The sequence below is a fragment of the Homarus americanus genome, unplaced genomic scaffold (genome assembly GCF_018991925.1).
Source record: "Homarus americanus isolate GMGI-L3 unplaced genomic scaffold, GMGI_Hamer_2.0 scaffold22250, whole genome shotgun sequence".
NCBI lineage: Eukaryota > Metazoa > Arthropoda > Malacostraca > Decapoda > Nephropidae > Homarus > Homarus americanus.
Genome location: NW_024741189.1, coordinates 8,576,255 through 8,578,595, shown reverse-complemented (window position 1 = coordinate 8,578,595; position 2,341 = coordinate 8,576,255). Strand labels below are relative to the sequence as shown.

The following is a 2,341-nucleotide window of genomic DNA, read 5'->3' as shown; positions in this document are numbered from 1 at the left end:
TATGTTCCTGAGTCCCGCAGTGCTAGAGAGACACACCTGCTGATGACACATTGTTGTATACAAAGTTGAGAAAAAACTATTTGATTATTCTTTTACTATATAACCTTTCTTTCTTTTGTCTGGGGGGCGGGAGACGTTCACACGCACACTTAGAATGTACCCTGAACGTGATAAACATTTAGAGCGGTATTAAACTCTATGATAACTATAATTTGAAAGATAAAGTAAAAAAAATAATAATTAGCAATAAACATTATACTAACAGATGTGGTTCAATTAAAAACACTAATCAGGTCCCACCGAGACTCGAACTCGGATCTCTGGATTCAAAGTCCAGGGTGCTAACCATTACACCATGGGACCCCTTCAACGCTATAACAGTAACTAATGAACAAATTAAAACTAATCCTGGTTCTAATTGGGAGGTAATTATGCAAATGTGTTTATTTTAACTAATTTATACTATTTTTAGACTTAAGTAGACGATAAGGACATGTTAGGACCGTTGATCAGATCTTACACCTCAACTAGCTACACAAGAAGTTAAAATCACGGCGCGGGGTTTGTCATCAACCATTTGGCGATAATTACACTCTATTGCCCGACATTTACCTGTCATGCCGTCCCAGGGTTAATGCCATGATACTTGTCAACACCATCCATCACCACGGAGAGCTTATTTCACCCGCGTTGACCCCAAGCGGTGATTTATTTTATTCGTTTTTATATTGTTCATGTATTAATAAAAGACTCTCTTCTCAATGTCATGTTACGCATATATAAGATTTATTAGCTTCAGAATCTATATCACTCTATGTGTTTATATCTAACTTTGGGAGGTAAGTTAAGATAAGGTAAGGTAAGGTAAGGTAAGGTAAGGTAAGGTAAGGTAAGGTATAACGTGTGTGTGTGTGTGATCTGGGTGGAGTGGACACAGGTAAGTAGGTAGGTAGGTTAGGTAGGTAGGTAGGTAGGTAGGTTAGGTAGGTTAGGTAGGTAGGTAGGTAGGTAGGTAGGTAGGTTAGGTAGGTAGGTAGGTAGGTAGGTAGGTAGGTGGTAGGTAGGTAGGTAGGTTAGGTAGGTTAGGTAGGTAGGTAGGTAGGTAGGTAGGTAGGTGGGTGGGTGGGTGGGTGGGTGGAGGTGGGTGGGTGGGTGGTGGGATTGGAGTGGGTGGAGTTAGGTAGGTAGAAGTGGGTTAGGTGGAGTGGGATTGGGTGGGTTGGTGGGTTAGTGGGTTAGGTGGTGGAGTGGTGGGTGGTGGGTGGGTGGGTTGGTTGGGTAGGTAGGTAGGTAGGTTAGGTGGGTAAATGGGTTGAGTGAGTGGGTTAGGTAGGTTAGGTAGGTAGGTTGGTGAGTGGGTTGGAGTGGGTGGTGGTTAGGTAGGTAGGTTGGGAGGATTAGTGGGTAGGTAGGTGGTGGGTGAGTGGGTGGGTAGGTGGGTGGGTGGGTGGGTTGGGGTGGGTGGGTGGGTTGGTGGGTTGGGTGGGTTAGATGGAGTGGGTGGGTGGGTGGGTGGATGGGTGGGGTGGGTTGGGTGGGATTGGTTAGTAGGTTAGTAGGTTAGGTAGGTAGGTTGGGTAGGTTAGATAGGTAGGTAGGTTAGGTAGGTAGGACGAAAATTATTGAAAGTATCTGAAGCTTGTACCACTCCTCAGTAGCTTCTCATCACCAACAAAGTCATAACCTTCATTATTAACGACAAAAACACAAGAACCTACTAAAGTATCAACAATGAAAAAATATTTAATAAAATTCGACTATTTTGGTTTTCACGTAATAGGACCACCAGGAACCTTACGACGCTGTTCATCTTATTGGTTGTTTCCATAATGCATACAGGTGAAATTATTACGCAGGGGAGCCCTTTGAAGTTGCCATCCTCGAGAGTGGAGGTCATACTCAAGCTTTGCGACCGGTCTGGGTATGTGGCCTCGGTCACAGGGAATAATGCATAATAATCTCCACAGCACGAAGAGAGAGAGAGAAAAAAAGGAGACAAAAATCATTAGTAGCTCGCGACGAGAAGGATTATTTAGAGAGAGAGAGAGAGAGAGATGCCATTGGGTAATTAACTCAGGGAAATACCAAATGAGTGGCTGCAATCACGATTTTTCCGGGAAGAACATCCGTCATAGATTGACTGAGAGAATAGATGGATTAATTTTAACATTAATTGGGAAGGAATGAACACTTTTACTAACGGTACAGTCTCATCGTTACCATCTGTGAGCCGTAGCAAAAGCGATCCAATCGGATAACTTCTCACAGGATCAGAGAAGAAACTTGATTTACAGAGAGGACAAGGAGTCGATAATTAGGATGACATCAGACCTACTGTAGG

At 43.5% G+C, this 2,341-nt stretch overlaps 1 non-coding gene across 1 annotated transcript; it reads right to left on the bottom strand.

Moving 5' to 3' along the window:
• Positions 1 to 291: 291 nt before the first annotated feature.
• Positions 292 to 363, bottom strand: Trnaq-uug. Its single transcript has one exon. It is a non-coding gene; the product is annotated as a tRNA-Gln (tRNA).
• Between the last annotated feature and the right edge of the window lie 1,978 nt (positions 364 to 2,341).